Source organism: Trachypithecus francoisi, unplaced genomic scaffold (assembly GCF_009764315.1).
Source record: "Trachypithecus francoisi isolate TF-2019V2 unplaced genomic scaffold, Tfra_2.0 Lachesis_group11, whole genome shotgun sequence".
NCBI classification, from domain to species: domain Eukaryota; kingdom Metazoa; phylum Chordata; class Mammalia; order Primates; family Cercopithecidae; genus Trachypithecus; species Trachypithecus francoisi.
The window spans coordinates 50,971,949-50,999,615 of NW_022681456.1; the positions used below are offsets into that span (position 1 = coordinate 50,971,949).

At 38.0% G+C, this 27,667-nt stretch overlaps 1 long non-coding RNA gene across 1 annotated transcript; it reads left to right on the top strand.

Moving 5' to 3' along the window:
* Positions 1-640: 640 nt before the first annotated feature.
* LOC117091005 lies at positions 641-20,513 on the top strand. The gene is made up of 3 exons (XR_004440204.1): positions 641-650; positions 3,955-3,959; positions 20,222-20,513. It is a non-coding gene; the product is annotated as an uncharacterized LOC117091005 (long non-coding RNA).
* Positions 20,514-27,667: the final 7,154 nt, after the last annotated feature.

Sequence of the window (27,667 nt, forward strand, 5' to 3'; positions counted from 1 at the left end):
TCTTTGTACGAAAAGTAGAATAAATATCTATGGCCTAAAATATCCATAGCAAAACAGGCTGGGTAGGATTAAAATATGTGAGTGTCATCCCTTCTCATCGATTTTCTTAAAATATTTGTTCCACATGTATTTATCTTTATATTCAAAATTAGGCATTTATGATATGTATTAAAAGCAATATAACATTTTAATTTATCTGAAATTATCACTCACATCTGTACTGTCACATGGACAGCACTAGTCACCAGCATTCACAAGTGATAAGTGATTTTAATGGATATAGTTACAAGTTTCTAGTACTTAAAAATTTTTTTCTTCTCTCTCTTTCTCTATCTCTTGCATATTAATGCCTACAAAATATTTTTCATTTTTCTGTCATTTATGTTCTATCTTCAGTTTTACTTTTGTGATGTTTCAGAACCAGACAGTATCTTTGGAAACATATCAGTGTTTAAACTTTGGATATAAATCACTGATGCTCAACAAATATCATATACCATGTGTTCTAGTCAGTTTTAACATTTCAGCTGACAGCAACTACAGACTTCAGTCTCAGGGTTGGTGGCAGGGCCAGTACTTACAGGGCCATGTACTTACAGGGGCATACTTCAGAATAGCTAATGGAGATAGGCTGATTCTGACCCAGAGTAGTTTTGAATTGCAATTCAAGGAATCGATCATTTTTACACTTTGTCACTCATAAAAGGATTTACATATGCACCATATATCTAATTAATTCTGGTGGTGACTTGGTGTCTCCAATAGATCAGTTGACCCATCCTTTAACCTGGCTTTAGGCACATGTGTCAATATCTGCCCAAATAATTCTACTTAAAGCTAAGCACTCAGGCTGCCCACACGTAGACCTTGTTTGAACACAATGTCTTTTCTAATCTCCTCTTCATCTCCTTCACGGTCTCTCCTACTCACTGCTAAAACAAGTCAGAGTTCTGAAGTAAGAATGCAAAAGGAAAGGTCTTTATATGTGTTCAGCATTTACTCTGCACAGGCACCATGTCAGGTACTTTAAATATGAATATAACTTAATTTTCACAATAGAGAATTTATAGTATTGCTCAGATTGATATTATTATTGTTTTTTTCAAAAATGACAAAATTGAAAGTCAAGAATATTATGTAACTTGACTGCACAATGACCAAACGATGACCCAGGATTCTATATTATGTCTGCCTGTTCCAAAAGCCTTTTAAGTCTTTATATTACAGTGTCCATCTTATTAACAGCATTGAGAACCATTTTTAGGATAGGGTAATTTAAGACTTGATATGGTAGCTTTCTCCTTCTTTAAGCCCTTTGTAATATAGTGAGGGAACAGCTTTTGGGAGAATGTCAACAGTCGTCTTCTTTGCTCTGGTGAGCTTTTTGTAAGAAAATGGAATTGAAGTAGATAGACCTGTGTACCATACAAACACAATCATGTTTAAATTTTGCATAAACAAAAATGAAGGCAAAATCTAGACTTTAGGCAGGATATAAAGAATTTGGAATAGAAAAGATAGACATACTAGTGGTAGCAAATTCCTGTAGAGAACACTAAGAAGCTGATTCAGCTAGGGAATGGACTACTACTGTTAGAAGTCTTCTCTCACAAACTAATATTCAGAGCCAACTGGGAGATGACACCATTACGTGCAGAGAGGCATCAAGGAATACCTTATCAAACTATTTTGTAGACAGAATAAAATTAGCCTTTTACCTTGAGGTCAGATGCAGAGATTAAAGAATGCAATGTATACACAAAGATGTAGCAATTACATTTTCTGTCACTTCATCTTATTAAAATTTCTAATTAAGAATTATGTTTTATAACAGAAACACCAGATAACAGAGAAGTAAAAAAAAAAAAAAAGACTAGTCATTCCTGGAAAGTTTTTGAAGATTCTGGAAACAATTATTTAGTAAAAACAACTTAAACCAAAAATTCATAACAATGGGAATAGGTACGTATGCAGAATTCTAGAAACACAGACTATTAAAGGATCATTCATTAAAAATGGCAACTGGAAGTGTTGCCAGGGGTCTGAAAGGAGGGGAAATGAGGGGGTGCTATCAATGAGTGTAGAATTTCAGTCATACAGGAAGGAAAAACTCCTAGAGATCTGCTGTGTAACAATGTGTATATTAGTTAACAATTCTATATAGTATGCTTTAAACTTTGTTAAGAAGGTGGATTTCATGTTATGTGTTATTTTTGCTACTGCAATAAAAAAAGTGATTCTAGGAAATCACTTTAGGTGACTAAGAATAAGTACTGGCAGAGCACACACGTCATTTCATTATCAGTTTTTTAGATGTCATTGGACGTAAGTATCAATATTTTTGTGTATTTTTTAGTTACGCTACTAAATATATTTTAAAATATACACTACAGCTTATGTCTGTAATGCCAACCCTTATTTCAATAAGCTGACTATTGGGAGAATAATTTAAATGAAGTAGGAACATGTTTTTAAAGGGAGACTGACGTGTTGGCTCTTATCTAAAGGATATAAGCAGGAAATAATATTAAACTACAGCTAAAAATCAAAGTGTTTTCCTGAATATCAGCAAAATAAATTCTTCCACCTAAATGATTTCCTAGGAGAGGTCATTTCCTAGTTTAGATCAGTCAGGGGAGCTAAAATCTGCTTTAAAATAGGATCTTTTTTAGGTAAAACATCAATACAAATTATTTTGATTTCCTATGATTCACTTGTTACCACTTATAAAGTGCAGACCCCCAAGTCTAAATGACTGCGTGGCTCCTTGATTATGAGTCTGTCGTGTCGAATAAAGACAAAGTTGTTGATCTGGAATTTTAAAAGCCAGTAAGAACAAGCAAATGCTGCATTTAGCTTGCCTGCCACTTGAAGTTCATATTCCAAATCTAAAACTTTCTTTGAAATCTTGTACAATGTCAGTAAAAATATATCTCATATTGGAGATATATTTTATACTGGATACTAAAAGTGATACACAATTTCAGTCATTCTGCACTGACACAAAAACTATCCATATTAATGTAATTGCAGAGTCACAGGGCCCCATTTTGACTCATAGGAAATAGCAGTTTCAAGAGTCTTAATAGGTATGATAAATATTTTCCAAAAGTGATTTTATATATCCTTTCACCTGATATTAACAATGAAAACTTGTATAATGTTTTAATGCCAAATTTACCCATATACATTGCATCAAAATGTCATCATAGTAAAAGTTAAAATTAGCTTTCACCAGTATGTTGGACCTATGGATTAAACCAATAATAAATAATTTCCCTATCAATCCCATATGAACACTTAAAAAATATTTGCCCTCTCATGGAACTGTTTTAGTATTGTTCAGCCAATGTCTTCCTGAGCTTCACTCACCTATAATAGTTAATTCCCTTTCTATATAGAGTCAACCTCAACCAAAACCAGAAACAGTTTTCACCAGAGCCTAAAATCTGCACCATCAGCAAGTGGAGGGGACCAGGGGTGCATATGCTTCCTGTTTCACCCCCATCATTTGCCTACTGAATCATTGCTTTCCTCTCACCCTAGTTGTATGGAGCGAATCTATGTATACATCCAGACATCTGCTTTGGTTTTCTCTAATTATTTCAAAGCCATCTGGATATAAAGCTTTTCCCTGCACCCAAGCCCACTTGGCTGGGACCCTGACATTCTGCCTAGCTTTGACAGGCTTGTCTATGGAGGTAGAGCTCTGTTACCTGGACCCTCCCACTACTCAAGGAGGTTCTGCTGTATATCACTTCAAACCACAGTTCCATCCATCTCTTTACTTCTAGTACAGCCTGATGCCTATGGGCTCCTTTGGCTGTATTCCCACCCAGCAGATTGAATCTCTTTGGATAGCCATACCTGCTGGAATCAGCCCAACTTCATCATACATCTTTGGACTCTGTATGCTGGACTGCAAGAGAGTTCCCTCGTGAAGTCACCCAACAGCTGGGGTAGGTTTTCCTTCCACAGTAACTATTTTTTCAGCACCTTCACCCACATTGTACTGCTTAGGTCCCAATTTGCCTTTCTTCTTTATATGTTCCCCATTCGTGATTCTGTCTGTACTTGCAAATTTAGTATGCTATTCTCAACTGTTGCACATGGCAGCTGAAGGACATTCTTTTAACTTTGTATTTGTACGTCTAGTAATAAAATGTGTGATACTGATTCTTTACATTGGCAACCACATGGACCTTGAATAGTAGAGCTATAAATTTTTTCATTTTAATAAAATTATTTAATAAGATTTAAGTAATTTTTAAGTACTTATGTTTAACAATTATAATTTGAATTCTACCTTTTAATGAATATTTGAGAAGACATAATTTTGTTTGATAACAAAATAATTAAAATATTTCTATTTTACATTTGTTATTGAAAATATATTCAAATTCTGTAGACTTTGAATATAATTACATTTTTAGTTCTTTAGATCATTAATGTTATAAGAAAACAAATCACATATGTAAAAGTCTTGATTTCAAAAACCTATTTAATGAGTTTGCTGAAATGAATGAAGAAAATAAATGTTATAGAAAACATCTAATAATATATTTATTATGGTTGTTAATTGTATAAGTTATCAAGACATCAAAGACATCATTAGCCCATAACATATAATAATATATTTATTATGGTTGTTAATTGTATGATTAATCAAGACATTATTTGCCCATCAACTAAATACCCAACACAAACAATAGCCGTTAAAGTCATTCAGCTTTGGTATTTTGCCAAATTTAAGTCATGTAAAACACACAGATTTACACATATTTTCTGATTTTGTTTGATTTGCTCTGAAAGTATATTTGTCACAGTAAATGGAAAGATCTGTTTACTTGATTTAAAAGGTATGTGGTAATATATAGACCTCCTTTTATATTGTTGCCTTGGCCTCCACAAATGTTAGGAGCAGGCATAAGTTCCATTTTGTATCACAAGAGCTGAAAAATATGTGTATTTAAATTAGAGTAAAATGTGTATTTAATTCGAGTAATTAGAACTTTGCCTTTAATTTCTCCTAGCTTTGGTTGTTGCTGTCTGTGTTGTGATGGTGGTGTTGTTTGAAAGTGGGATTCCACCTTCTATGCTAGTGTTTATGTGAAGCCCTGATTACAGATGTTAAGAAGTATTTTAAACTGATTGCTAAAGAATGTCACAGAAATACTCCTTTGTTTTGCTTTATTCCTTTGTGGAATACAATATTTCATATGAGAAGATAATTTCTCTTCATGAGTAGGTCTCCTATACTTGAATTAAAGAAATGCTGTGACTTGTCAGGATGTAATACAGGTAGAGGGGTTATTTCTGTGTCATAATCTGTGTATCCTCATTTCTTGGCAGCTTTGTCATTCAGTAGAGGAAAAATTTAAGGAACAGCTGAAATCTGTTTCTTATCATGATATTTTCCAGAGAATGGAGCAACCCCGCTTGTCATCTGTTCGCTCAGTATCCATCTATGCCGTTGGTTCTGTAAGATTTCCCTTGAGATTAAAATGTTGAAAGACAGCTTCATTCCTTTCGTGCTCCAGTCCTTTTCATAACACCTGCTCCATAAATGCACATCACTTGAGTGGAATTGTAAGTCGTCCAGTTCTCAAGTGATCTGTTTTAGAATTTTAATTTGTAAAATAAAAAGTGTATTTAATCCTTTCACCATACCATTACCCAACTACCTTATCGATTCTGTTATTTATTTTTCCCTAGGTATTTTGTATAATTCTGGTTTGATAAACTGTAAAAATGGCAAAACATACATTTAAAGAAGTTGGCATTCATATATCTTGCTGGGTACTTCTTTAAAAAATAATTCTAAACTATGGCATATCATTAAGAGGAGAGGGTTAGAACTGCCAGAGAGAAAAGACCTTCAGTCCAGATGAAGTTATGACTTTGTAAAGTGAGTTCCTTTCTCTGGAAAGAAGTATTAGCTGCAATAATCTGGCCACATTCCAAGTTGGTCAATGGTATGCTGCCTCCCAAAATTCTGCAGCTTCGATTACATTCATTGTCCTAATGCACTTCCTGTCAGGAATGGTCATGTTGATGTGCCAGTTAAAACAGCTGTTGCTTCTGATGCATGAGAAATTACAAAAGTCACTCTCTTATCTATTACCAATGTGGGAGTTTGAAATTGAAAGCCCAGTGACCAGGAGAGAGAGACAGAGAGGGAGGGAGAGAGGGAAGACGGGAGAGAAAGAGAGAGAGAAAGAGAGGGAGAGAAAAGAAAAAGAAGAAGAGGAGGAAGAGGAAGAGGAGGAGGAAGAGGAAAGAAGGAAGAAGAGGAGGAGGAGGAGGAAGAGGAAAGAAGGAAGAAGAGGAGGAGGAGGAAGGGAGGGAGGGAGGGGAGGGGAGAAAAGAAAACAGGAGAGGAGAGAGATCACATCATTTTGAAGTATTTCAACTGCTCTTCATTTATTTTAATATATTCCCTCAACTTGTCTATTAATTGGCAAAAAACAACTTGATTACACTTATTCTGAGTTTTTAAGATTTCCCAGACATTCCAGTTAGAATAGACTGACCTACTTTTCTTGGTGATAATACAAAAGAGATTACTTTTGTCAGTTCTACTGTGTATCTAAAAATCAGCACCACAAAAGCCACATATTGAACACTTTTTTTAGCATGATGCTATTTTGCCTAATACACATTCCTGCCTTTTTAAACACTCCAAATTTTGCTTCTAAATAAGTATGCTGATCACAAAATAATCTTTACCTTTTTTAAAATAAGATGATCTCTGTCTATTTTCCCATTCCCAGGCAGAGAAGAAATAAGAACTGCATTTTGCCCCTCGTTAAGCTACACATATTGCTTGACATTTTTCTCCACTTCCACATTGAGCATCAAGATTTTTAAAACTTCCAACAGCCAGAAAATGTTCAAATAGATTGAATGGGAGAAAAAAAACAAAATTTTTCCTTTTATGGTTAAAGACAAATTCCCCAAATAGTGCAGGCACACAGTGGTTGCATAGTTAGTGCTTACTGTACTGAATTATTGCATCCTTTTTCTGCATTTATTTCTAGGAGTCAGTTTAAAATATAAAATATATTAAAATATTGATTTTTTTAAGAAAAACTTGGCTTCTATGATAAAGTCCAACTTAACAGCATATGTTAAATCATTAACTCTATTAGAAAGTGATGAGTACCAACAGTGAGAGAAATATGCTAGTTACTTATTTATACACACAGTCTTCCTATTTTTATATATAAATTTTTTAGTTACTAAAATGGAACCATAAGCCAGAGGACAATGCATTCTTTCTCTCTACCGCCAGATGCACACAATAGAACTATTGCTTACAAGGAGGATCCTTGTTATTTCATATGCGATCAGCAAGAAACAGATGGAGAGTGATTATGTGTTCTATGTCCTGCTGACTGTTTTAAAGCAAATAAAAGTTCATCTGTATTTTCTGAGTTTTGATATGTAAACAATGATCACTTAGAATGAGTAAGATGCAACTTCAGAAAGGTCTGATTATTACAGATATAAAATGATATTGGGAGGTTAGGCCCATTTGGTTCTCTTAGACAAACCTTGGTGGAAGTAACTGGACCTCTGTTTCGTGAATAGTGAAATATCTATAGGAGATGTTCCAAAGGTTTTATAAAACAGAATTCATTCAATTATTCAGTCCAACATATGTTCAGGGAAGGTTTATTGAGTACTTTCTATTTGCAAGATGCTGGGGGTGTAACGGTAAGTAAGTAACAAGGTTCCTATCACTAAGGAACACAGGAATGAGGTAAATATCATTTTTCCTCTGGCATTCTGCCATGGATAGATGGCACCACTTAAGTCAAGCTTCTAAGAACAAAGGTACTTTGTCAATAGTTGTCCAGCAGGTGACTATTACGCAGAGAGTTATAATGCCACTCCTCAGGAGAGTTAACAAGTGTCTTTGTTTGTTTGGGCTGCTATAACAAATTTTAGACTGAGTGACTTATCAACAACAAAAATTTATTCCTCAGTTCTGGAGGCTGGGAAGTCCAAGACTAAGGCTCTGGCGGATTTGGTGTTTTGTGAAGGCCTTCTTCCAGGTTCATAGATCTCAGGTCCTCAGATGATGGAAGGGGCAAGGCAGCCCCCTTGGGCCTCTTTTATAAGGGCACTAATCATATTCATGAGGGCTCTGCCCTCATGACCTAATTGTTTTCCAAGAGCCCTACCTCCTAATACTCTTAACCTTGGGGTTAGGACTTCAAATGAATATGGGGGAGACACAAATATTCAGTTCATAGCAACAAGATTAATGGAAATTTATAAATTTTTCCCATTGGCATTTAACTGTTTGTTCCTCTTACTCTACAGCCACATTTTGGCATTGTTCCCTTCTCTCATATGCAGATTTCTCCCCTTTTCTTATGGTTTATCACACTGGCATTAATCTCTCTTCCCTTTCTCCTCTCTCACTCCAGTGCCATTTTAATGGATGTGAATCTTAGTATGCCAAAGATGGTGTGTAAGGAACATCACATTGTTTTACATTAATTAATTTAAAGAAAGCTAACTGCAGCAGTTACTGTCACACTGCAAAGTATAGAGATTAAAACTCAATTATATGGTGGGTACCTGCTCTCTTTTCTGCTATTATATAGGACCAGAACTTCTGAGTTACCACCCGAGCTCCTACAAAGTGGAGGATCTTGAAGAAGTTGCTTAACTTCTTAAATTCCTACTTAGCTTATTTTGAAACTGAGTTAATTGCTCACAGAGCTTATTTGGATATTAAATGAGATAATGGATGATGAACTATTTTGTGAAGTTGGAAGCACTGTATAAATGTAAGATATTTAGATCATTCTTTTAACATATGGCTCCACAACTTACACATCCATGGTGATTATATTATAAGTCTGTTTTCATACTGCTATAAAAAACTGCCTGATACTGGGTAATTTATAAAGGAAAGAGGTTTCATTGACTCACAGTTCAGCATGGCTGGGGAGGCCTCAGGAAACTTACAATAATGTTGAAGGGTGAGGGAGAAGCAAGGCACCTTCATCACAAGGGGCAGGAAGGAGAAGTGCCAAGACTTATAAGACCATCAGACCTTGTGAGAACTCACTCACTATCATGAGAACAGCATGGAGTGGGGGGCTGCCCCCATGATCCAATTGCCTCTACCTTGTCAGTCTTTTGACACTTGAGGATTATGGGGATTATAATTCAAGCTGAGATTTGGGTGGGGACACAAAGCTAACCTTATCAGTGACCAGTGTTTGGTGGTGATTAATTAAGCCGATGAGCTGGTTGAGATATCCTCAGGAAATTAGCAGAAGAATCTATGTGCAGAATAATGGGGATTTGATTTCAAATGGGGAGGAGATCAGGCAGGACAGCCAGAGCATCAGAAGTATTGACACAGAAGACAGTCATATGTTTCCCTGGATGATTTAAAAATGTGATTTTCAGCAAAATGAATAGAACTTTAAAAATATTTGTCAGTATTTCCATGCTACTAAAGATACAAGAGGTAGTCTCTAAGCGAGGCTGATTATCAATTAAGAAACAAATGGAACTCCTGTATTCCCAGCACTTGTTGAGGCTGAGTCAGGCAGATTGCTTGAGCCCAGGAATTCGAAACCATCCTGGTCAACATAGTGAAACCCCGTCTCTACAAAAAATACAAAAATTAGCCAGGCATGGTGGTGTGCACCTGTGGTCCAAGCTACTCAGGAGCTGGAGGCTGCAGTGGGCCATTAATGCACCACTGCACTGTAGCCTGGGTGGCAGGGCAGCCTGGGTGACAGAGTAAGCCCCTGTCACAAAAGAGAGAGAGAGAAGAGAGAGAAAGAACGAAAGAGGCAGTGGGAGGAAGGAGGGGAGGAGGGAGGGAGGGAAGAAGGAAGGAAGGAAGGAAGGGAGGGAGGGAGGAAAGAAGGAAGGAAGGAAGGAAGGAAGGAAGGAGAAAGAAAGGGAAAAAAGGGAGGGAGAGAGAAAGAAAAGAAAGAAAAAGAAGAAAGAAAGGAAAAGGAAAGAAAGAAAGAAAGAAAAAGAAAGAGAAAGAAAGAAAGAAAGAGAAAGAAAGAAAGAAAGAGGAAAGAAAGAAAGAGAAAGAAGAAGAAAGAAAAAGAAGAAAGAAAGAAAGAAAGAAAGAAAGAAAGAAAAAGAAAGAAAGAAAGAAAGAGACAGAGAAAGAAAGAAAGAAAAGAAATGGAGGCCAAGTGAGGAATCATCTATGAACAATCTGTGATATTAAATTCAAATTTAAAAATTAAGCATCCTGATGGAATATGTTGTAGACCTATAAATGAGACTAGAATGGCAGTGTGTTATGGTTAAAGACAAAACAAAACACAAAAAAATAAGGCACCAAGTTAAGGATAATAACTAGAAAACCTAATATATTTGGTTCTTTAATCCTGTTTCTAGCATGTACCAGGCACAATGCCAGGTACTATTTGAATATAGGAATATATAAATTGCTATCATCCTGTGGGGACAAGCCAGTAAGAAGGGGGAAAAACAGAACTGAAAGGTTTAATCTAAAATCTCTAAGAGGGAGAAGGGTCTATTTTGAGGCAGAAAAGTGAGGAGAGTGAAAAAAATGGGAGAAAATTGTTTTCTCCCTTCTCTAGGTATTATTGTCCTTGTTTGAGAGATGAGGAAATTGAGGCACAAAAAGGTTAAGTAACTTGTCTAAATTTGCTCCTATTATATTTATACTTTTATTTGTAAGACATAATTTGATTACATGACTGCAAAACAAAAGGTCTGAAAAGCAAAATGCATCAAATGTGAACATAATTATGGTGATGTGAACACACCTTCATTTACTAGCAACCAAAATGCCTTTGATAGTAAAAGTATGAACCAAAATATCATACATTTTTCCATTATGCTTTCCTACTGTAAACATTAATCACTGTTAGGTGTTAAACTATGAACTGCTTTTCTCTCAAAAAGAGCATTTAGAAAGCATAAGAAATTAAGGCTTGACTACCTGGTTTTGGGGAAGAAAGTCATGTAACAGTACAGTTCAAGTTTTCTATAAATTCAGAATCTCTACCTTAAATTGGGTCCTTACTGCCAATTATTAATTCACACCACGTTGATTCCCTAGGACACCACATAATGCCTCTTTCCAACCATTCCCATCCTCCTCAAGGTCCCAGTCTCTTTAGAACCTCTTGATAGCAGGACCTTGCTTTTACTTTCACGGAGATTGAAAGTTGAGAAATGAAAATAACTAAATTGCATGGAGGCTAAACGTGGTGTCTGTAGGAGGGAGAGTCAGACTGGATATGGCTCCCTGAAAGAGAATAAAAAAGAAACCAAGACTGTCCCATGTGGGTCTGAGAGACTGACTCACTGTACCTGAAATGCATGAAAGTGAGACAGCAGCAGAATGCCAATCTATTCATTTGAAACACCAAATGTAACTGTCTCATTCACATGATCCACACACTCTCTCCTCATGTGAACCTGTACATAAGAATCTACATCATTATCAGAAATAACTTGTGAAACTCCTTTGTGAGTGGGTTGTCACAGGAACAAGGACACCTGATGTCTGCAGGATGTGTGCTTTCTCTCCCTGCAATCAGATCGCCCTGGAACCTGAAGGTGTTTGGAAAGCAGGAATCAAAGAGAGCAGGGTTGAAATAGATGAATCTCCAGATTTCCTCCTGGGCCCTCTTCTCCTTGCTCTGTATCTTTTCCCAGGCTATTTCACCCACACACTTAATTTACCTCACTGAACAGAGGCAGATGACTCACAAATTTGAATCCCCCAGCCCCAACCCCTGCCTCAGGTTTCATCCCACACATCCACCTATTTGACATTTCCACTTGAATGTCTCAAAGGCATCTCAAAATAAATATTTCCCCCAAAGCAAATCAGTAACTTTCCCCTCAAAACCATCTCTCCTAGTGTTCTCAGTCTCAGTAAATGGCACTGCATTCATATGGCTAAATAAGATAGACTCCCATAGGCCATCTTTGATGTCTTCTCCCATTTACCCTTTTAGCTGATTCTTCTCCAAGTTCTGTTGATTCTAGCTTTTAAAACCTCTCACCAACCTCTACACTTCCATCCATCACCATCAACATAACCATGTTCAAATCACCCTCATCTCTCACCTGGTGAGAAATGCCTCTAAATGATCTCCAAGCTTTCATTTTCCAATTCTTTCTTCATATTTTAACCATAATGTTTCACTTAAAACACTTCACATTTAATACGCCCAGAACTCACCAGCAATGATTTCCCACTGCTATTAGGGTAAATGAATTCAAATCTTCTAAATGCCATTTGAGGTTCTGCATGGTCTGAGTACCCCTCTCCAGCTTTATCTTCCTCTGCAGCCCTGTACCCCCACAGCTGCAGCCACCTCATGTTTCAGCCTCTCTTACCTGCTGTACCCGCAGAGGGACAGAACTTGGCACATAATGTTCCTCCTGTCTATCATACTCTCATACTCATCTCCTCTTCAAACAATTAGCTGTTGCACATCTTTCAGATCTGGTTCAAATAGTGCTTCTTCAATGAACCCTTTGCTGGCCACGCTGACTTGAACAAATTGCCCTGTCTAGGTTCTTATGTCCTCATTTATCTATCCTTCACAACATGAGTCACCATTGCCATTTTATATTTGTAAGCTCCATGACAGAAAAAAATTGTATCATTTTTACTTATCATTCTTGCATCCTAATGCTTTGCACAGCTTTGCCCATAATAGGTATGCAACCATATTTGTCAAAACAGTAAACAAAAAATAATGAGGGAAATATATACTGTGATACCATGGCACCAGGATAAGATTGCCTGAAGCATATCTCTCCTTGTAACAATAGGCAGGCATTAGGAACTGAATGCTGGAAGTCAGATGTCTGTTCCTGGTCCCACAGTGCAGTGTCAACATCTGAATGGACCCTGTAGCCAGGCAGTCTGGATTAGAACTCATACTTTATTACTTGTGTGAACAGAGCAAGTTATTTATTTGCTCCAAGTCTCAATCTTTTCATGTGTAAAATAGGAAAAATGCTGATACTTAGAAAATTAGGTAAGTATGAGGATTGAATAGTACTGAGGCTCTATACATTAAGTTCTCAATAAATATAAGCTATTGTTAATATTATAGGCCTCTTTCTTTGTTTTTTTCTTTTCTTTTTTTTTAGACAGAGTCTTGCTCTGTCTCCCAGGCTGGAGTGCAGTGGCATGATCTCAGCTCACTGCAACACCCCTCTCCTGGGTTCAAGTGATTCTCTTGCCTCAGCCTCCTGAGTAGATGGGATTACAGGCACCTGCCAGGATGCCCAGCTAATTTTTGTATTTTAATAGAGACGGAATTTCATCATGTTGCCCAGGCTGGTCTTGAACTCCTGACCTCAGGTGACCTGCCTGCCTTGGCCTCCCAAAGTGTTGGGATTATAGGCACGAGCCACTGTGCCTGACCATGTTTCTTTCTTTATTGCTGTTCTTGTAAATCTGATCAGTGGCTCCCTGGTCTGATTGCTTGTCTCTGTAGTATTGCAGAAATATTCGTATTTAACGTCAGCATCCCCAGAGGGAATGCTCCCTCCCTACTCACTATCTATACCTTTGAGCAATAGACTGCTTTAGGCAACTTTGCGTATCTATGCCTAGATGTGCTATGTGTTGGTCTCAAAATTCCCTAATATTTAAATTCTCAGGGACCACTACCTTGCGATAATCCCTCAGAACTAACCACAAAGGAAAATGTTTTTGGATCTGTATTTGATCCTTGCCACAGTCATGTGCATGAAAACTGCAGTTGTCTTGCTGACAATTCTAAAGATGTAAAAAATGAAATAACATTGTGCATGTTCCTCTCATAGGATTCCAAAAATACATATTTGAGAAAAACTTAAAATATAAATCTATTTAACAATCTCATGCCTTGTCCTTCCTTTTGGGTTATCATATCTAGGTGGTAAATTTAGAATTTGGCACATCCTTGGCATGTCATCAGGAGCATTGTGTCCTGTTTATGTGTTTTCTCTTTCACACTGTGAACCACTACCTTTATTGCTATCATCATCAGCTCTTGACTTGGCAACTCTGTCATAGCCTCTCCCATCCTTTTCGCCCAGCTTTTGAGTTGGAAATATTGCTGTCTTCATTTTTTAAAAAAAATTTTTCTCTAAGGAAATGTTTACAAAGCAGGCCGGTCTCACCAACCTGATGCTTCTAGGACCACTGCCCTTGACACTGGTTGAGAGCAGGGGTGCTGCTGCAATTCGGAGTTAGATTTTCTACAAGCACTAAGTCGTGCTTGGCTTGCTTCGTGGCAGCAATTACTTATGAGGGCCTGCAATGTGCCAGGCATGGGTCACAACAATCAATTTCTCCTTTCTCAGGGGCCTGGGATCAGTGGCCAGAACAGCCAAATGACTGACTTTAAATAAAACACATCTGACTACATGCACATTTTGAAGAATCTTCTATATATACAACAACGTTCCAGCTAGAAAGCCAGCATACATTGAGTATATTGCTATAAAATGGGATGCCAAAAACGAAAACCCACAATAAAAAACAGTGGCTTCGCAGTTTCAGTAAGGGACTGTCAGAAGGAAGAATTGTTGCTATTAAAAAATTATGGGAAAAGTAAAGACATTAATTTTGCATGTCTTACATTACTGTGTTTACAATCTGTTATGTTTTAGATAAAGGTCTAGAAAAGATTTCTCATACTTCCTATGCAGCTTAGTTTCAGTGTATTCCTCCAGGGGAAAAGAATAAGGGGAAATCAAATAAATGTGTTTGTGCACAAGGAAAAAATAATTTGGTTGCCAAAGGAAAAATTTATCAGGTTGAAAGTTAGTCTCTAGAGATAGTTACTGTGAAATCAAGGTTTGCTTTTTTCCCCTCTTCAAAACTTCTTTGATCTTCTATTGTGTCATTTGTGGAGAAGCTCAATGCCATGAAAAGTATCAAAATATATAACCATTAAAAACCATGAGTTCTAAAACAAAACATATGTAAAATATCAGGAATTCAAGTCTTTAAAAAAATGCCTAATGCATCCAAAATCAAAGCCGTCTGCTGTATCACTAAAATTAAGATAAAAATAACAAACACGTTTTCTGTGATCCTTTAAAGTAAGAGGATTTACTCTCCCATCTCTAGGGATTCTTTGGATAGATGATGGACTTCAAGGGGGTCTCTGGCTTCATGACTTTGATTCCAAAATTTTGTGTACGGGCATATTTACCTTCTTCTGAGACAAGAGTCCATTATTTCATCTGATTCTCAAAGATCCATGACACCTCAAAATGAAGAGCCTCCACAGGAAAAAAAAAAAAAAAACTCTATTCAAAAATTTTATAAATAAAATCTATCATTTGTATAACTAAATTCATAACTAATTACTAGAAAATGGAAATGTATTTTATTTGGAATATGAGTAAAAGATTAAGTTTTTTTTTTTTTTTTTGCTTAATTTCTTTCAACAAGATAGGAACAGAAAAAGAGAAGTAGAATATTTCCTTTTAGAAAAGGTAGTATAGGTCGGGCGTGGTGGCTCCTGCCTGTTATCCCAGCACTTTGGGAGACTGAGGTGGGCAGATCACAAGGTCAGGAGTTCAAGACCAGCCTGGCCAATATGGTGAAACCCTGTCTCTACTAAAAATACAAAAATTAGCTGGATGTGGTGGTGGGCACCTGTAGTCCCAGCTGCTTGGGAGGCTGTGGCAGAAGAATCACTTGAATCCAGGAGGTGGAGCTTGCAGTGAGCCGAGATCATGCCACTACACTCCAGCCTGGGCAACAGAGTGAGACTTTGTCTCAAAAAAAAAAAAGTAGTATAACTACAACTTAGGTGAAGGAATGGGCTGCAGAGATTGAAGGGCTCTTAAAACCTTTGATAAATGTTTCTAAAACGCATAACGTATTTCATCCAAAGCCCCCCAGATTAATCACAATGCCCACTTTGGTTACACTCTAAAATTCTTAAAACTCCTCTTTCAATTTCATTATTTTCTCCCTCCTTGTCACTCAAGATGTCAGCCAGAAACTTTCTGCCTCTGTCTATGAGATTCAGCTACTTGGATGTCTAGCCTAAAAGTCATTTCAATGCTGCACATCTTACAGTAAACATGTGCCATCCCTCCCTCAAAACCTGGACTTCCTCCAATGGTCCCTGTCTCAGTAAAGGCCTCATCCAGTTGCCCAAGCTGGAAGTTTAGAACCCATTCTTGTTATTTCCCTGTTTCTTATCCTATTTTTCATAAAGTCCTGGCAATTTTAAACATCTCCCAAATTTGTCCCCTTTTGTCTATCTCCACTATGTCCATCCTGGTCCAGGCTACCCTCATCTCTTGCCTGAATGAGAAATCTTCCACCCTGTTAGATTCATATCTTGCTGCTTTCTTACAAACCATCCTTTTCCATGGCAGCCAGCTATTATTTAAAAACACAAGTTTTGGCCGGGCGCGGTGGCTCAAGCCTGTAATCCCAGCACTTTGGGAGGCCGAGACGGGCGGATCACGAGGTCAGGAGATCGAGACCATCCTGGCTAATACGGTGAAACCCCGTCTCTACTAAAAATACAAAAAAAAAACTAGCCGGGCGAGGTGGCGGGCGCCTGTAGTCCCGCTACTTGGGAGGCTGAGGCAGGAGAATGGCGGAAACCAGGAGGCGGAGCTTGCAGTGAGCTGAGATCTGGCCACTGCACCCCAGTCCGGCGACAGAGCGAGACTCCGCCTCAAAAAAAAAAAAAAAAAAAAACAAAAAAAAAAAAAAACAACACAAGTTTTTTTTTGTTTGCTTGTTTTAAGTAAATCATATGCTTAAAATCATTCAATGACCTCCAGTAGCTCTTCATACAATGACCAAAATATTTATTGTATTTGACATGGATGCAAAATCTTTAGTTAATCGGCCCCTGACTTGTTCTCCATGGTATCTTTTACCATTCTCCTTGCTCTCAGCCATCTAGCTTCACTGGTTTCTAGATTTCTCAAGCACGTTAAGTTCCACGCCTGCTTAAGGCCTTGCACATTGTGTGCAGTGCTTGAATCTTCCTTCTTTTTTTTTTTTTTTTTTTTTGTTGAGACGGAGTCTCTCTCTGTTGCCCAGGCTGGAGTGCAGTGGCCGATCTCAGCTCACTGCAAGCTCCGCCTCCCAGGTTTACGCCATTCTCTCGCCTCAGCCTCCCGAGTAGCTGGGACTACAGGCGCCCGCCATCTCGCCCGGCTAATTTTTTGTATTTTTTTTAAGTAGAGACGGGGTTTCACCGTGTTAGCCAGGATGGTCTCGATCTCCTGACCTCGTGATCCGCCCGTCTCGGCCTCCCAAAGTGCTGGGATTACAGGCTTGAGCCACCGCGCCCGGCCGAATCTTCCTTCTAACCACACTACTTGCTTTGTCTTTTCCCACTCCACTCTGTTCTCAGCTCATATATCACCTCAGGAGGAAGTTTCCATCAACCTCTCCCCCAAAGTCAGTAGTCACCCTCTTTTCATGCTCACAGCCCCCTCTACTTTTAAAAATTATTACTTTGATTGACACATGATAATATATATTTATAGAATAGAGGAAGAATGGGAGAGGGGGATAGTTAGACATCAGTTAATGGATACAAAATTACAGCTAGATAGGAGGATTATGTTCTACTTTATACATATACATATATGTCAGATAAGACAGATTGTAATTTCATAGTTTTTTATTGAGGACTCTACCTCTACCTCCATTGCTTGGCAATAGCTCCAATATTGTTTGTTTTGTACATCAGTATAATAACATCTCTGTTTTATTCCAAATAAATATTGAGTAATGAATGAATGAACTAACAATTCTGATCTCTATGAGGAATCTACAAAATATAAGAGGAAGAGAAAAAAAAAAAACATGAAAATACAGAAAGACCCTATACTGGAGATCTGTTTATCACGAACAAAACATAAACATTCCTTTTTTGAGAAATTTGTTTCCTGATAGTTTGTCAGAATTTCAGCAGAAAACAGGATTTGTTTCAAATGAAGAGACTTGTTGAAAAACTTCAATAGAAGTATGGAGCAAATGAGGAGAACAAACAACGGATGATGAAGGAACAGAGACCAGTAACAGTGGAAAGTTATTACTGTTACAGTAGGTAATTAGTCAGGCAAGAGCAGGGCAGGAGAGGGTCCTTCCCACCCACGAGGAATGTCAGGTTACCATCAGGTGGTGGTCAGGCAGTTGTTAACTGTCTCTCTAAAATAATAATTGGTAGCTGCCAGCACCAGGAAAAGCCAGTCTTTCAGTAGACAGGAAAAAATCTGAAACTGGTGATCAGCAGCTTCCTGATAAGATCTCAGGAGTTGGGCAAGTGGGCTCAAGCATGTGCAGTAAGAGGCAAAATGGTGGAGTTTAACTGATATACTTCCTAGGGACACTCAACTGGTAAGGGAAGAATGCCTCAAATACACCTCTGTACAACTTCAAGAAACACTGCACACACTCGCCTTCCAAATGCTGGCAGGCCACTGTGCATGTGGACAGCCCACTCCAAGGGAAAAAAAATCAGGGGAGAAGTAATGCAGATCCCAGAAGAATGCCAACATGTAAAAGGCCAAGTCAAAAGGTCAAACCATCGATCTGATCTCTTCAGTTGCCTGCTTGGCCCTCTTCCAAGTGTACTTTACTTCCTTTTGTTCCTGCTTTAAAGCTTTTTAATAAACTTTCACTCCTGCTCTAAAACTTGCCTCAGTCTCCCACTCTGCCCCTCAGTTGAATTCTTTCTTCTGAGGAAGCAGGAATTGAGGTGCTGCAGACCCATATGGATTCGCCGCCGGTAACATACTTTGGTGCCGTATGACTCAGATAACTTCCAACACTAACACACTTTGGTGCTGTATGACTAGGATACGTTCTCCAGTGGTAAGACACCTCTACATCTCACTTTCCTTGGCCGGAGGCATTTAACCCCCCATACATGGTTTTCTTCTCCCCTTTTACTATCGTGCTTACTGAACAACTCCCAGAATGATTCATCGCTGCCACAGTGGCTCTGCTCCCTCAAGCTAATCTCACAGATCACCCTGATGGATGGCTCATGGGGGTAGAAAGGACCTTGGGGTCCTCACCAAGTAAAACTGAGGCACTAATGGCCTTCCTAAACAGAAGGCTTGTGAGAATGGTAAGGCTAAATCTTAAAACTGTGCAATGCCTGGAGTTTCCTCTGTTTTTTCAACTAAAATTGGTTCTTTCCCAAGAACACACACTGCCTATTTTCCTGTTTTTCTGTGTGTATTCTGAAATGGCCTTGCACACCTGCCGGACTGTCTACCTCAGGGGCAAGTCTGCCTCTTTGTTTTTACTTTGCATGCCACATGACTTTTAAACATATACTCCCTGTTATTTGTGTGCCCATGGCTCTTACTGCCTTTGTGTGGCAGCAAAGACATAGGCTCGCTTGCAGATATCCCCTGAGAGTTACACTTATTTTTACCCTACCAGTTCAGATGACCTCCAACACTTTCCATGTCTGCTGACACACTGCCAGGACAGACACTAATTAGAACTCCAGCTCTGACAGCTCCTTATGACTTATCATATACTTTTCAATACTTATCAATACTTTTCTGTTAATGCCCCAGGGCTGAGTTTTCTGGTTGTTTTTGAAATAGTTTGTCTGTCTGCCTAGGGTCTCACTCTGTGGTCCTTTAAGGACCCCATTTATGTGCTTTTCTTGAGGTAGCACTCCTTTGGGAGGCGGGAAATTCTTCTTTTGCCATTTATACATTCTTACCCCAAGCCCTAAGTTCTCTGGAGGTTACTCCTTTATGTCAAGAGGGCAAATAAATATTGCCCTATTGAATCCAAGGGCTGCTGTTTTTGCAAGCATATGAAGCCTTTCCAGGGGTATCTCTCATGCTTTCTCCCACTTCTTCCTGTACCCTCCATTTCTCTAACCACTTCCACATGCTTCCCAACATGCATCAAGACCTTCAAGGTGATATTGAAAGGGAGGGAAGTCCAGCCTTCTTGCAGCAGTTAGCTGAAAAACAGGCTTCTCTTCTACTTAAAGAATGTGGTAAATGGGAATCTAAGAAAAGAGACAACCATTTTGTTTCTAAAATGCTCTGAATGAGAGTCACTATAAGGTCATGGAGACAAGGATATAGGCTGACCAAGGCTGCAGGCACAAGAGACCCATAGGTTGGGTTGGTCCCAGACTAACAGATCACTATTAGAACAGAGATGAAGGTAAGATTAGGGTTACACAGTAAGACCAGTTCATTCCAGAACCCAAAGGATGAACAAGTGGCCCACTGTTCACTCCAGTATCTCCTCTGTTCTCAAGTGGGTAACTGTGATGAGACGGGACCAAGGTTAAAGGCCCATGGTAACACTAGTTTATTCCAGAACCCTAAGGGCAACAGAAGGATGAACAGGGAATGCCCCATTCAGGATAATAGGAAAGTAAAAGCAGGTGCCTTATTTTTCCTTTTATTCTTCCTCTGTTCTCTGTTTGCAAATGGGTAATTGCATCTCCACATCACAGGACACGCCCCTTGGATACTTCCTCAAGAAATGAGAAAAGTTTCATTCCCCCAAACGTTAAACCAAAAAAAAAAAAAATTGGCTGTGATTAGCGTATAAAATGAACTGGAAAAAAATTATGAAAGTCAGCCTTAGAACCCAGTGCCCTTATGCAAGAAATCCTCAAATTAGCCTCCTCAGTCTTTTATAACTAAGAGCAGAATAAGGAGGACAGGGCTGGGACAAAGGAGAAATGCAGGGACAAGAGACAGGCTAAACTGTTGGCTGCTTTAAAAGCTCTCCAGCCCCATCCAGGTTATCCTCAGAATGCCCTCATGTGTAACTGCCATCAGTATAGGAAGTCAAGCCACTGGAAGGCAAACTGCCCCAATGGGAAAAATGGGAAAAAGTCCCACATAGCTTGCCCCCTCTGCCACAAGCTCAGCTGCTGAAAATGAGACTGCCCTTAGGGCCAAAGAGCTCCTGGGAAAGAATCCCAACCCCTCATGGACTTGAGCTGAAGGGGCTCTCTGCTCTGGCTGGCTTCCAAATCAGACATTATTATCAACAAGACAAAGTCATGGGTGATTCTGGAGGCAGCAAGTAAAATTATAAATGTCCCTTTTGGGTTCAAGAGCTACTTTGTGCTAGTCTCTTTCTCTGAGCAACTCTCTTTCAAATCCTGTTGGGTAATGGGGCAAATGGCTCCCTATCCTTCCAAAAGAAAAGATTCCCACCTCTTTGGGGCAAAAATCTACTTTCCAAGATGGGTGCCTGCTTAATATTTACCCAGTCTCTGAATTCATCTTTCTCTCTGATAGCTCTATTTCTAACCAATAACTTTAACCTGGTCAGTCCTAACTCAGGGGTTTACAAATAGCCCACACTTATACAGACAAGCCATAGCAAAAATCTAACTGAAAAATCTCTTGAGGGGGGATAACTTACATAGTATCTAGATAACCTCTTTATCTACTCCCCCTTCACAGGACTTACATAGTAAAATGCAGTACAAACCAAAACTTCCTAATGGAAGGATAATGCCTTTTGTCTAATTCAAAGGTTATAAATGTAAAAATGTATTTTTGGTAAGGAAGGTTATAAATTTAAAAGATTTTATATGAGAAAGAATCTCATATGGTAAATTCTTGCCCTAAAGTAAAATGATTGGTTGTTTAAAAATATAGATGTTTAGGATAACTCAGAACATCTAAGCATGTCATAGGTGGTCTGTATAAGTCATAAAAAGATTCATGAAAGGGAACTTATGAAAGAAATGTTATATAATTTTAAAGGTTATTAGGCCTACTAAATGCTTCATAAACTGCTACTATGACTCTTAACTGTAACATTACTACTCTTAGCACTGAGTAGGAAAGGGGAGAAAATAGCATCATTAATGCTCAGTGGGATCTGGGAATACAGCCTGTGGCCTCCCAGTGGAAAGAAACAATGATTAAGGAAAAAGGTGGAATTGGGCCTAGGAAAATATGGTGCCAAAGGAGGAAGAGTGAAGGGGAGAAACACTCTATGCCCTCTTCCTTTCCACCCTTTCCACTCTGATCTCCTGCGCTTGTCTTCCATTGGTTGAACCCAATTAGAAGCTAGCTGGTCACTAAGCCTGGGATTTGTAGTTCACATGGGGTCAGCCTGCTGCATAAACAGTGCATGATAGAAAAGAGTAGGCAATGAATCTGCAGCAGAGGGTGGACACAGGCACGTATTTTCTATTTATGACATGGGAGAAAAAGTGTCTCTGTTAAACCACTCTCTTAAAATGGAGACTTATTTTACTACAAGAAAAAGATGCTTAGAATGTCACCTGTTATGAAAGTCTAGACAAATGTGGTTGGCAATATCTGTGTGCTAAACAAAACTGGGTCACAAAGATGGTTTAGCCACATAGGTAAATTGTAATCGAAACTCAAATTCCTCTAATATGCAGAAGTCCTGGCCAAAAAACCAAAAAGATTTATTTCAGTTAAAAGAGATAGAAGAATGAATTTAATCTGTGATGAAGAACCAAAGGATAGTTAGCAAGGATACAAATATAAAACACTGCAATGAATCTAACACAGGGAATGCTAATTTGATATCTGTTAGCCTCAGTTTCTTTGATAGGTTAAATAATGCCCACCCACCACCCCAAAAATGTCCCAGTCCCAATCCCTGGAACCCATGAATATATTTTAAGTTACATGGTAAAAGAAAATTAAGTTTGCAGATGGAATTAAATTTGCTAATCAGCTGGCCTTAAAATAGGGAGATTATCCTTGCTTCTCAGGGTAGGGCCAATATAATCATTAGAGTCCTTAAAAGTAGAAAGGAAGAAGGAAGAGAAGGTTAGAGTCATGCTATATAAGGAGGACTTCAAAGCTGCTCTTACAGGCTTTGAAGATGGAGAAAGAGAGTATGAACCAAGGAATGTGGGCAGCCTCTACAAGCTGGAAAAGCAAAGGAAATGGATTATCCAATAGAGCCTTGAGAAAGGAAGGGAGGCCTACAGACACATTGATTTAGCTCAGTGAGACTCAGGTCAGACTGCTGACGTACACAACTGTGAGATCATACATTTCTGTAATGTTAAGACACTCAGTGCACGGCAATTTTTTTCAGTGGCAACAGAAAACAAACACAGTCTCTTTGTGCACAAAATAGTGGCTAAAAATCCTACTGTTGAGAAGAAAACTAAAATATGACTGAGCTCCCCCTACAAAAACGAATATTATAAGTCTAAGATTTGTGTTTTATGATGTGCGAGTCTGATTCTTAAAGACAATTCATTGCAGAAAACTTCCCTAAAAATTTAACTAGATGAATTATAGAGAAGTCATTTAAAACATTTCTCCCCTGCTTGTAGAGCACAACTACTAAAAATCAGCTGGACAATATCCTACTTTAAAATTGATCAATTTATTTATTATTATTATTTATTGCTTGCAACAAGAATAACATCTGCATATATTTATACAATTAATTATAAATTATAAAGTAAATCTCTAATATCTTCCATTACTTAGACTGTAGTAGCAAATAGATATTGAAGTTTCATGGTATTGTCCAGGAAGGCTGCTCAAGTAGCCAGAATAACTCTCCTCTGGACTCTGTCTATCTCTGGGTCCCCTCCCCTTGTCATTGTATACATCAGGCTAGTAGAGGGGAAAGAGCTTGGAGCAGCACATGGAGAGATTTGTTGGCAAGGTCTGAAAGATGCATGTATCCTTTATGATGAATTAAATCTTGGTCACTTCAGTACACCTTACAACTAAGATATTTAGAAATGCAATCTAGCTACATGTATAAATATATGCACCTTGAATTAACTGTCTCAAGTTAAATTTTATTATTTGCAACTAAAAAGTCCAAACTAATCCAATACAGAAACAAGTTTTTTGAGGTCCTGGTAAAATGTTTAGAATTAATACCGAAAAAGCTTTGCTACAAAAGAATGAAAGTCAGCTCTCTTGAAAGGAGAAAATGCAAGAGAAATACCTAAATAAGCATATCTACAGAGAAGAGAGTTACTTATAAAGAACCAGAAAATTGAAAATTGACTCAGGACAATTCTAAACTGTTGTGCTGTTTATCAGTGTTCAGATAGCTCTTGATGTGGAGGCATATGCATGGAAAAACCTTACTTTGGCCATTGTCCTCAGTAGCAACTTTTATCACAGTTCCTAATAAACAGCAGAATTGATTTCATTTTCTCCCCGCTTCCCTCTAGATCTTTGCAAACATTAATCAATTACTGAAATGGCAAAAGGCACAAAGCAGAAGAGAAGAATAAAAAGAACGGATAATCTGCAAATTAGAAAATCCATCTTCGGTAACAGAGAAATGACCTCTTATGAATAGTGAGTTATTTAGGTTTCATGAGGTAGTTGTCTGGAGAGAAAAGAAGAAAAGCAAAAGTTTAGGCTAACAATTTGGGCATAATTGGGTAGTGGAATAAGTTATTAAGATAACAACAGTGAAGAATATTCTAGAACATTTAGAAATTTTCATGTAGGTTTATGTAATGTTTCAAATATTACACACTTGCAGAAACCACCAACATAATTTGTTGCAAGCCTAAGGCATTTTGAAGTTGACTTTAGAATAAAGCTTCTCCTTGCATCATTGCAAATGTGTCATGACTAGGGAGGTGAGGGCAGCATTCAGTACACGTACTTAGGGATCTGTGAAGTGCCAGGTCGAGTGGCTCACATCAAATTAGGTGCATCTGTTCACCTACCATTTCTCCTGTGACAATATTCAGCTATGTAACTTACAATGAATCTTCCTCATGGTGTTAAATGTATCAGAAATATATTCCAATGTTTATTTTAGATTTGGGCTATTTCAAGGGAAGGGGGAATTGGTATTCATAGCAAGTTATAAAATTCTGAAATAGACTGTGTATATTGAATTACAAATTAAAATGACTGATTGAAACAGGACTAGCATTTTTCTAAACTGTGAGTATGACTTGGAAAAAAAAAAGTAAATGGTGTTACACATTTTTTGTTGTCTAAATTTTAGACACTCATATTTACTTCTAAGCTAGACCACCCATTTATTTTTTGAGGAAAAACATACACCATAATGAGTCTTTAAGGGATGAAATTGTAAAACTAGGTCCCCACATTATGCTGAAGAAAGACAGGGACATTACTTGCATGCAGATGTTTCCGGTCTGAGAAGTTATTTGTTCTATTGGGAAATGTTAATTGAGTCCCTTTTAGTAGAACCTGGCCTCTGTGGATTTGGTTGTCTTTGGGAGAAACGTTCCTTTTTCAAAACTGCCCAGTGCTATAGATTACTGCTTATTCTCAGAGTTGTAGGTATAAAACCCTCAGGCAGGAAATCTGAAAGGAAGATCATCAAGAATGCTGGAAACACTGGTAGGCATAAAGCTCCCTGGAGGAAGCCTGATGAGAGGAACCTGATGCTCCATGTGTGGCATTATTTAAGATTGAATAACTTCACTGCAGGCACAGTGGATTACTTTGTTCTGATGAGTCATAGGACTACACCCTGATAGGTGGAGTTTCCTTGATGATTCCCGAATTTTTCCGCTGTCAGTCATACAGGGAAAGGTCAGATTGAGGACAGGAAATGAGGCAAGCCATAGGGTGAAGAGGTGGCTGAGAAAGGCATTTCTTGCTGGGACCTATTGACAATTTGGTCTAGGTTCATAAAATGTACAAAGAAGCCTTGCTGATTAAAAGTGCAGAACAAAACTTTGCAGCCAAAAGAATATTGATCTGCTACCTGAGTAACAAGTTGCTGAACAGTGGTACTCAAAGTATAGTTCCCAGATAAGAGCAGGTGAAAGAAGTATGCCAAGAGCTGATAAAAGAAGTCTGCCATCAGTCAATGATGACAAAGTACAGAAATGTAGAGCTAGAAACTTTTAGAACAGATTGCTTAATTTTACGTTTATTTAATCTAACAATAAATAAATTGAAGTTTGTGTTTTTATAGCTTTTTGAATTTCATGATTTTAGCTATTTATTTTTACTACATTTTAGAAAAGTTTTAGTCAGTGACAGATTAAAAATAAAAATAATGGTCCTGTATCATAAATAGCTTGAAAGCACTTGTGTTAACCTCTTTATTGAAGTTTCATATCTAGAAAATGTCACAGATTTATTGCAAATAAAAAATGAGGTGATGTTTGGAAAGTGCTTAGCCTAATACCTGGCACTTAGTAGCTACTCGATAGACAGAAGCTAATTGTAATATATAGAAATTGTTATTATTTAAGTTGGGACATAGAGAATGAAGAGGAATTCCCTACATGAAGGAGTTAAGAGTGTAAGCTAGAGAGAAGGACCAGGATATGCAAAAATATAAATTTATGAAAGGGCATGCCAATTGTTATTTGTCCATTCTCACACTGCTATAAATATACTACCTGAGACTGGGTAATTTCTAAACAAAAGAGGTGTAATTGATTCACATTTCTGCATGGCTGAGGAGGCCTCAGGAAACTTACAATCATGGCAGAAGGGGAAGGGGAAGCAAGCAACTTCACAAGGTGGCAGGAGAGAGAGTGAGAGGGAGGAAGTGCCACACTTTAAAACCATCAGCTCTTCTGAGAACTCACTCACTATCATGAGAACAGCATGGGGGAACCCACCCCATGATCCAATCACGTCCCACCAGGTCCCTCCTTCAACATATGGGGATTATAATTTGAGACGAGATTTGGGTGGAGACACAGAGTCAAACCGTATCACCAATATGGCTGAAATTTGAATGTGCAGGTCAAAGCCATAACAACTAAAATATAAGTGTGGTCATTATGTGTCCTGGGATGTGCTGGAAAGTCTTGTTCAATAGTCGAGCCTACTAAGGCGATAATTAAGGAAAACTAGTGCCATTAAGAAGATTACTCCCTAAGAATTATTTTAAAACCCTAGAAATTCCAATATTTATAACTCTCATATTCTTTCTAATTTTAGTTCTGAAAATATAGCCATTCTAAATGTTGATGGTGTTTGACATTTTTAAATTGGTGAGATCAAAAATGATAAAATATGGGCATTGGGGTTTATTTTTGTATGATGCTAAATGTATCCAAATGCAAAACCAAATGTGGTAAAGAATTATAAAGGAAACTCTGAATGCATTTAAAAAATTAAATGTTTATAATTACTCTACAATACTTTTCACATATGCAATGGTCTTAATTACAAACACTCCTTAATTATAGACCCTTGCGTGACCTCTGCTGGGAAGAACTTTGTTTTTCATTACAATAAGGGAAAGTATCCTCTTTAAAATAATAAATCTATGTCTTTATATAGATATCCCTTAATTACCTTTCATTAATTGAGCCATTCAGAAATATCGAGGTATGCAGATGCTCTCCTGTTTTAGGAAGGACTCAGTCACATTTTACTATTCATTATTTATGTGTCACAACACATCTATTGTCTAGGAAATATGCTATAATCTCTGCATTTATATTACTATCTAAAAGAAGCACAAACATTAATGAGTAAACAGCAGAAATCGTGCTAAAACTTTTGATCTTAGTTCTTGGTTGTTTTCCATTTTCCTGCTGAGACAGCTCGCCTACTATTTTTGAAGGCAGGTTTCAGTTGTTATTTGCATTTTCCCCCTTCTAATTTAGACTTTTACGTCTTCAAAACACATTCTCATCTCATTTTTAACCAAAACCAAATGAATCTCTTATTTTGTTAATGAGTTATGGTCTCC